Here is a 9,377-nt window from a genome sequence, read left to right as displayed (position 1 = left end):
ATTTTTTTTCAGGTCATTTTCACCTTGGTTTCCTTCTGAAAATATGACAACCGGACCGGGGTACACGGTCGCCGACGCGTCACTGCGAAGACTCCAGAAAATGCTAAACATTCACCATGACCCGTACACAACATCTCATGTGCGTAAAAAAAAGTCAGATAAATAACCGCTGAGGACACATGACCAAAGTCTCGTAGGCTTGGATGCCTCCCCCTTCACTTCTCTTCCCTACTGATCTCGTCTGCCACCCCAACAGTGGCTCTGGACGTGATTAAGGGGCTTTGTTAGGCCCCTGTCTTCCCATTGAAAAGCAAGCTCGCTCGCTCGCTACACCCCTCCGAGCGTCACAGTCGTATACCGACGCACCCCCTCTCCAGGAATCGTTCCTTGTTCGCCTCCACTCACCCTGCAGCCAATTAACTCCTCAAGTCGCACCCATCCTCGACTACTGCGACATTCCTGGATGCCAAAATTCTCCTCGCTTTCTTCCATTGTACCAGGAAACAAATTTGAATAGACTGGTGGGGACATAAATTGAACAGGCCAAAGCTGCGGTCTCGTTACAGTTGTCTTCCAGTTTTCGACGTCAGCATTACACATTGTAGAGGCACAAGTGGCACTTAACCGAGGGGCTGGTACCCGGGGCCCAGGGACCCCCCCCCCCCCCCCCCCTTAGCGACGCCACTGCAGCTGAGAGTTTTTTGTCACTACAAATGACAACTTACCTTTTGTATATATATTTAGAGGTGTGTGATTATCAACTTTGCGTCTGTGAATTGAATACAAGTTAAACTTGGCTGTAAATTCAATAAAATATTTTTGAATACGAACAGTAAAAGCTGGCTGCGAATTGAATATTTTCAAACCACACTATCTTTTTTTTTTTGGTGTTTCTAGAGTGTATAAAACATAACTACACCAAAAAAGACAGCTTAGGCAGTCAGAACTAGACACATCTCTGTTCAGGTACTTGCGCTTGACATACAAAAAATTTAATGTAACAGAGAAAATAAAACAGACATGCAAATCAGTGCAAAAAGAATTTTGCATACATTGTCATAAAGAAGTATGGGTTCCTCAAAATACTGTGAACACACTAAGCATATTAGGTATATTTAATATGATAGGCAGCAGTCCCCCCCCCCCCCTCCAGTCTCCTCAATGATTGGAAGGAGGCTGGGCATGCTAGTTGCCCGTGGGACCTCACCAATAAGCCAGCAATAACGTTTTATTTCTCACTTCTGCTATTATATTTATAGGAAATCTATTTTAGATTATAAATTTTGCTTTCGTAGTGTTGCACTTGACCTAACATACACCACAGTTAGCCAACATTTGCTTGGTGCAAGGCTTCTGCATTAGGCTTTTGGCATGGCTTTGGTGTCATGCAGAAAAACCAACCCGCAAGGTCTTACCATGTAGTGAAGCTTGAAAGTTTGCACGTCTTCAAATAGAGCAAACATTCGTTCCTCTACTATTTGTAAATTTCAAATATTTGAAACAGAGCTGCAAATCGAATATCAAAAAGTACTCGCACAGTATTCTAAGTTGCGAATGTTCATACACCTTCAAATATACTGCCTGGACGCTACAGTATAAGTGTATAATTTACACAAATAATTTCATGAATGGGAGTTAAAAATGCAGTAAGGTGTTTCATACAAGTTTGACGCATTTATTTGAAATCGCTGATAAGCATTGGGTGCAGTTGATTGGATGCTTAACCGCTCTGTCTTCCCTGTACTATCTCCTACATCCCCTCAAACTCAACGGGCATGGCTTCATTTCTCCTACTCCCTTCTTTAGACACTGCTATGCTTTCCTTTCTTTCTCTACCGGATTCGACCTCCCTCGAAGAATACGCCATTGCCCTTGCAATAGAGCACGCTACTCTTCATGTTCCTACCACCACGCCAGTATATATCTTCTGCGACTGTCAGTCAGCCCTTCGTAATTTCGCTAACCATGAGACCCACCCACACACCACTGATTTCATCACTCCGATACTTGCATCGAATCCTCGGCCACGCTTCACACTGGTTTGGGTTCCTGGCCACGCTGGCATGTGCGGAAATGCCTTAGCAGACGCGCTTACCCGAGTACCTTTCCCGGGTTCGTCCATGTCCTGGCCAACCTTGTACCACCCGCCGACGGTTTGTACTCAACACCGCGCTTCCCGCCATTACAAATTACACACTCAACACCTATCACGCACCCTGTACGCACCCTGTTCCCGCCTAACTCGTGAGGCTGCGTGCCTCATTCGACAGGCTCAAACCTCTTCACTCCCCTCCCATCACATTCTTCACCGCATCTATCGGCGCCCTGGCCATCCTTCCTGCCCCAGGTGGTCTTCCTATCCATCCATCCCTCATTCTAATTGGGACTTCACCCCATCATCTCTTACCCAATTCCTCACTTTCATCACTTCCTGGGAGCTCTGGCTGTCTCCCCCGCCGACAGTGAACATCAGGCTGCCCAGGAAGCTCTCTACAAACACGTGCACCGGGTCCGCACGGGCATTCAGGAGTACTACGTGGATCCAGTGAATTGAACTTTCAAATTAGGACCAGGCATTCAGGAGTACTACGCAGATCCGGTAAATTTAACTTTCAAATTAGGACCTGGACTTATAAATAAGTGTTTGTTCTCTCTCTCTCCCTCTCCTTCCTTCCTTTACAGGGTGGGCATTCATAGGGGCACGTGTTGGGTAATATGTTGTGTTATAGTATGTGTGGGTTTGTAGGCATCTGTAAAACGGCTTTGGACTTAGAGGTTGGTGAGGGAATCTGGCAAGTCTTTTCTGCTTTCTACGAATCCGTGGCTTGTAAATTTGAGGGCAGCAGTGCGTGCCGCCTCATTACCTTGTAGAAAGGCGTGAATTCCAGATGAGGTAGATGATCACTAGCTTTCGTATGCGTCGTAGTGTATTTGAGGTGTGATGCATCCTTCTTGATAAAGGGACATGCTTACAGGGAAGCACGGTGGAATCTGTCATGGCTATGCTTGCATCTGTTTTTTGCAAAGTTGTGGAAGTGGTAGTGGTGAGTGTGGCGGGAATCAAGGGTTTCTTATGAGTGATTAATGGCAGACGTCCCAGGGTTTTGTGCTTAAATATGCATCAAAACAGTGAACTTGAATGAAGGTGGCTACGCAGGCTAGTTGAGACTTCATCTTGGAAATTTTGGTCAAATGTCAGGCATGACTCAAGGAAAGGATAGAGACAGGAATGAGCTTCATCAACGAAGCTTCATTTCCCTCTGAGAGTGATTACAAAGTAAACAAAACCCTTATGTGACACTGCTTTAACACCACATGTAAAAAGCAATTACAGCTGCTGCACACTTCACACTAATTATTCAGTATTCTATAGTGCATCTGTCTCCCGCCTTTATCACATAGGCCTCAAAGATTTCTAGTTCCTGTTTTGTGCCATACAACTTCAGCACTCTCGTCATATCAAATTCTGGCATGCAGCCACCTGGCGTGCATTGAGTCTTGGAGTGGAGCACCAAATCAGTTTATGTTCAAGTCGTCAGCAATGCGGCATGCTCCCACCACCGCCTGTTAGGGCCTTCTCTGCCCTATGTACCATCAAGATACATTGAAATAGGAACAACAAACCATGTGACTTTCAGTATATGCTGTGCATCATGGTGACGGGCTGTGTAGCCACAGGAGGAACAAAGTTACAAGAATTCGTGTCCAACAGTGTTATGGAAATAGCATTTGAGAATGTTAATTTGGCCCACTGCCGCATGTCGTGTGGGGTCCCGCTACGGTTATCAAACTTTGTCACTGTGTAGGATCAAGCAGAACACGACGAAGGCTGATAGCAGAAGCACAAACGGGCACCAAATATGGTGGTAGGCGAAATAAATATTTTCACAGACCGAACAGTGCCCTCTCGACACCCACGTGCAAGTTGGTCGAACTGGAAGTACATAATACCTTAGTTAAACTGCACGAAGCTTACCATCACTCCCAAACCTCCCGCCTCAACCACCTACCAGACGAGACACCCTTGAACTCCTCGTATATCCAGCGCCCCAAGAACAGCAACAAAGTGTGCCCCTCCACATCCGTCAACACATTTGTACAGCTCCCATACCGCGATATACGCATCAATACGCTCGTCAGGAAAGCAACCCTCTGGAGACCAACGAAACTAACGCGGATAATTACAATTACAAACTTTTCATTTCTGCGCGCCAAGAGTCCTCTGCAATGATTTAACAAGAATATGCAGCAGGACCATGACCTCCTGAATATAATGTCCCGGAGCTTATGACAGCACGCAGCGATTACAAGACACGGGGTTCGACGAACCAAAGCGACGCGCAGGAATCACCTTTGTAGGTCGCAATAGTCTTGTCTTGATATTTCTTATTCAATGACCGTGTGGTGTGGTGAGCGACAAGGGTTTCGTGCGAACGATCGTTCGCGGCTGGCCATGATAGCACCGCCGTTTGAAGTTGAAGGCCCACGCGCACTCGCACGTCGGAGACGAAACGCCCAGCGGCCTCAACACGGTGCTCTAATGAAATGCAGCGCAGAAGCTTGTCGCGAGCGCACTCATCACTCTCGCAAATCGAGGCGGCACAACTGATGCAGAACGCCCGTGTTCACCGTCGTAACGCACAACGCGCAAATAAGGCGGCCGCACACACTCAGCGTCTCAATCACACGCTACACACCACCGTGAGTGCTCTCCAGAAGTTCTTCGAGAGGGCCCTTATCACAATCGCAAGCCGAACACCTATGCACCGCTGCAACGGCAGACAAAAATCACGGCGAGAAGATCGCAGCGAGGTAACCGTACAACAGCTGCCATTTTTTTAAAACGATGACGTCACGTCCGGCAAAAAAAAAAGTCGCTTTCTTTGTTTTTTGATGTCTAGTTGGCGCATGCGCAGGAGGGCTCGTCCACCGTTCCTGAACGTCAGGTCAGTCTGTGGGAGCGCAATAGCGGAAGTACGTCACCGCTGAGGAGCGGAGCATCATGGGAGGGGAGGCCCACAGCGAAGAAACAGTTGAAAGGAGGAGGAAATACGGCGCGACGATAATTCGCGGTTTTTGATTTACGATTTCTCAGCTAATACTCATCGCTTTAACAAAATTCTTGCAGGAGGAGATTGCTAATACATTGCTTTATTTGGTTACATGTACATCCATGCATCGGCGGAAGGCATTTCAGGACCCTTTAAGATTTAAAAAAAAAGGGTAATGACGTTAGTCGAAGAAATCCTAGTGGGAAATATTTACAGTACTGTGGTGAAGCGGACAAAAATTTTTGCGTTAATGAGACTTGTCTAATTATTTGTAATGAATCCTTTAACTCGAGAATTACAGACCTAATCACTAAAGTGTCAATGAGGCACTTATGGGTACCCACGAGGGGCATCGAACTGCGGTATTTTCACCGACAAACTAATTGCGTGCTCATTTATTCTGACTGATAAAGAAAACAGCGAAAACGCAAAATGCCACGTGACGGCACTCCTGCGCGCCTCGTAACGCACCGCCCTTAAATAACTTGACTGAAAGCACCTGCTTCACTTGTTACCCGACAGCGCACCACCTTGATAAAGACATGCATGGAAGGAGCAGCGAAGTTTCTCGGGATGCATGTGGCAGATAAGGCGCACACTCGGTCGCGATTTCTTCTTTCTTTGTTTTGATTATTTCATTCTGGCTAACTGTCACCCGTTTCCTTAAATTAGGGTGCACTGCCAGAAGATATGGGGAGTCGACTCAAGAGAGCCAACAAACCCCACCGAATCCACAGGGCACAGGTGACAAAGGGGGTGGCCGTCTGATGTGCGGCTGTCGCCGACCAGAGCGGCAAGAATGAGCAAGAGCCTTGAACAAAAAAAAAACAGTACAACGACTTATATTTATACAGGCAAAGTACTGTACAAGCACGAGGTAATGAATCGATAGTGACAGACAATTTAGATCGAATTCTCTAGATCAAGCAACAGTTCAATATCAGGCAAAATTATACAATCAGGAGCGTTAACAATGGAATATTACTAAGCGGAGCAGTTAACTAAAAAGAAAACAAACAGTTCGATGCTTATGAGAGACAGAGTCCCTGCATATTCACCGACCGGGCCGGACGATGCACCGCTGTCGGAGGCGAGTCGGCTACCTGGGAAGCGTGGCTTCGCTGTAGGCCAGGCCGTCCGAGACGATCACGGTCATCCGAGGCCCGGGAGCACGTTGGAGTCCTCCAGGGCGTGGGTCGCCGATGGTGTGATGTACAAACTGGCAGGTGCAGTTGTCAATCACGACGTCCAAACGTAGCTGGCTTGCTTAGGCGCGGCTTCTCTTTTATAACCGTACCGGCGCCGAGAGGGAGAGCACAACACACAACGCGCCTGCCGCCGTCAGCGAATAACTTCACTCTTCTCCCTTCTAGAATCATCGCCGCTCTTTAGCACTGGCAAGGCCACGCGCACCTCCTCGAAAGTACTGGAAGCTTCGACGAAACCGGAGCGGCGGAGGTTTTATTTTTGTTGTTTTCTGGCCGGCCAGCCGGCGTAAGATCGTGTTACCGCCTCTTCGTTCGAGAAACTTCCAGCCTTGTCTCGGGCGAATAGAACCGAGTGTAAGAAGAATTAGGCGCTGTACAATAAAATGAAAAATTTATACGGTACTTTTAGACGTCGTACGCTCGAGTTTGTGACACAGCCCCCCAGTTTCAGAATATTATGCAATAATATTCCCAAAACTCACAAAGTCGTGCGTACGCGTCGTTCACAGTTAGTGAACAAAAGAGGCTGTGCCTACTAACACAAAATCAAGTACAGCCCAATGTTCTTCCTAAGAATAATGACAGGTACAGAATTCGCATTGGGAGCAGCGGTTTGGCGCAGATTTCTCAACAAATACACATAGGGACAACTCATAAGTTTGAGGATAAAGTTCGAGCGTTCGAATTAAGCCAGTGCCCATAATAAATGTCTGGCCAGTAATCATTACAAGTGCGAAACTCATGAAAATACAGCGTGCGCTCCAGTGCGAAAGTCTCGTAGGCTCAAATACAATGAGTGTACGTCAGTACTCAGAAATACATACAATGCACTGGTACAATAAAACTCAAAAGAAACATAACTAATATGCGGTACACAAACAATAACATGCAACCGCAACGTTCACGAATGTCACCACTAGTAACGCTAACAATACACGGCATGTGCACTGTATAATAGTGAAAGTAAAATTTACGCAGAATAGTACGTGAATATACACTGTACAGCCAGAGTGACAAAATAAGTACAACCTTCGCGTACAGTACGACAGAGAAACAATGAATACAATGTTCAGGTATACAGTACTCGACGTGAAAATACAACTCTGTCTTACACACTTCCACTGATATCCCACGTGCATACCTAAATTTTGCATTCTTCATGTTTAGCCCGTGTCTATCGGGCGCTTGTGTAACTGCGCCTGTGGAATTCTTCTCTGCGGAGAAGTTCTTTTCCAAATTTCGCGCGAAGTGACAAAGTCTATCGTGTCTGCCGCGATACTGGGCCCGCGGAAATGCTTCAGTTTCTGGGCCTTCGTCTGGCGAACATTGGAGCGCCTAGCGACTTGGCCTTCCCTCGCCTTTCCTCCTGCAGTAACTTACCGGTGTTTCTTTACACCTGTCCGCTGTCTGCAATGCCGGCGCACACGTTTGCTCGTAGGCTTGTGCCCAAACCTGCCCTCTTTGTTTCGGCAGCCCGGCTGCTTGCACAATTTTGGGAGGCCGGTTTTCATTGACTTGCTTTTTACAGGCCCTTCGGCACTCCTTTCTCTTCTAAGCGGCACAGTCGCAGCGGCCGCAGATTTTGAGAGCCGGAACTGTGCTGGCTTCCCTTTTGCCGGTGCCCGCGTTACGACGAGCACGGCTTCGCCTCTCTCCGAAGCATCGAATCGGGGTTCTTCTTTCAAAACAGCGGGTGATTTCTCTCCCACCGCTGAAGTCACAGGACCGTCGCCGACGCTTATGTACGGCGCGTTCCCTCCGCGGAGTGCGGCTCTGCTTCGCACGGGGGTTTCAAACTTGACCTTAGAGTCAGTCTCTTTACTCCTCGAACTGTCAGCTACGCTCACGGCGCTAGCCTGCCCAGCGAGTTCGCAGTCTCGAACTGGGTCTTCCTGCACAATGAGTGCAATTACCCGTGTCTTTCGGAAAGACAACGGTTTCCTCGGGCACTCTCCCCGCAATATCGGGTACCCCTTCGTCTAGAGGGTTCGGCCCCGACGTCATGATGGCATCCACAACCGGGATGTCATCTCCATCCTCAAGCTTCGCATCACCTGTAGGATCCTCGTCCTTCCAGGTATGAAGTGGTGCGCTTTCGCACAATTCTGGAGGTATTTCCTCCTTGCTGATTGCGGATACTTCCGCCTCTTCGCCTCCGGAGCTATCCTGGCATTCTCTTGCCTTCTCATGGTTAGTACTTTGGCCACTATTCTCATCTCTCGAATTTTCATCATTGAGTTCATCTTTCCGATGGAACTCATTTCGCACAATCTCTGTGCTCCTATCCATGTCTTGAGATACGGCAGCCACAGCTGCCTCTCCAGCCGACTTATCGGGGTGTGGCTCCTCAATAAGTGGCTCTTCCACCTCCACGGGTGGCGGCTCTTCTGGGGCAGTTAAAGTTATCGGGTCGTCGGGATCTCTGGCTCCGTCGATGTTGCCGAGGATGAGGTCGTACATGGACCTCTCCATGCAAAGGGCGGTTACGCTTCCCGTGTAGTAGGGAGTCTCCACCTCGATCTGAGCTACCGGCAACTCTCGCATTGAGCCATCCATGAAGTACACTAAGTTTGTTTCCCCAGTGAACTCCTGTTCTCGGACTAAGTCCGTTCGCACAATAACTGTGCTGGTGCCGGTGGAGCGCAAAACGTTAATGGTTTTGCCTGACAATTTTCCCTCAGCCACCGGCACTGTCTTCGACCCGACTGCCGTAATGGCACCCACGACGTGAATTTTTGTGCCCTTTTTACGCTCCTCAGAGCCATCAGTAACATCGTATTGCTTGGGTGCCCTGAGAGGTGCGCATTTGCGCAAATCCTGGCGCCTTTCATCGTGGCTGCTCCTGCATATCGCAGCCTTATGTCCAGCCCGCCCGCACTTAAAACATCTGGAAGCACTATTTCTCTTAAAGTTGTTCCAGCAGTACTTGGCAATGTGCCCAAACTTGTTACAAGAGTAACATTTCAGCGGGGGTTTTTGGCTGGTCCTACTTCGGTCCGCTAGCGCGTTTCCGAAATTTACCTTAACCTTTTCAAGGTTGGTATTGAGACACAGGCGCCTATTCTCTCCTCTTATGCTCCGATCTGCTGATGAGCAGTCGAGCTTCAAACGTTGCGCA

This window comes from Haemaphysalis longicornis, unplaced genomic scaffold (assembly GCF_048455015.1).
Source record: "Haemaphysalis longicornis isolate Haplotype H1 unplaced genomic scaffold, Haemaphysalis longicornis Haplotype H1 scaffold_4, whole genome shotgun sequence".
In the NCBI taxonomy this organism is placed as follows: Eukaryota; Metazoa; Arthropoda; class Arachnida; order Ixodida; family Ixodidae; genus Haemaphysalis; species Haemaphysalis longicornis.
This window is presented reverse-complemented; position numbering follows the sequence as displayed.